Source organism: Mandrillus leucophaeus, unplaced genomic scaffold, assembly GCF_000951045.1.
Source record: "Mandrillus leucophaeus isolate KB7577 unplaced genomic scaffold, Mleu.le_1.0 Scaffold1100, whole genome shotgun sequence".
NCBI classification, from domain to species: Eukaryota; Metazoa; Chordata; class Mammalia; order Primates; family Cercopithecidae; genus Mandrillus; species Mandrillus leucophaeus.
Genome location: NW_012099211.1, coordinates 129,248 through 129,607, shown reverse-complemented (window position 1 = coordinate 129,607; position 360 = coordinate 129,248).

Genomic DNA, 360 nt, shown 5'->3' with positions numbered 1-360 from the left:
TTATCACACAGAAAGTAACTTGTTAAATTATAATACCTATGCCAGTGAAAGTGCAGTGAAATGGCCATTTTCTTGTACTATCACTGGTGTTTAAATTGTATATAAACCTTCCAGGATAAAGCTTGGACATTTTTAAAAAATAATACAGACAGTTACTCATTATTACTGCCTCCTCCAACTCCTGGCCTCAAGCAATCCTCCCACCTCAGCCTCCCAAAGCGCTGGAATTATAGGCTGACAGCCACCATGCCTGAAAGCTTGGCAGTTTACATCAAGGGTAATAAGAATGCTCATACCCTGTCACTCACAGTAATCTCACTTCTGGAAATATCATCTTTGGATATAATTCAACCTAAACAA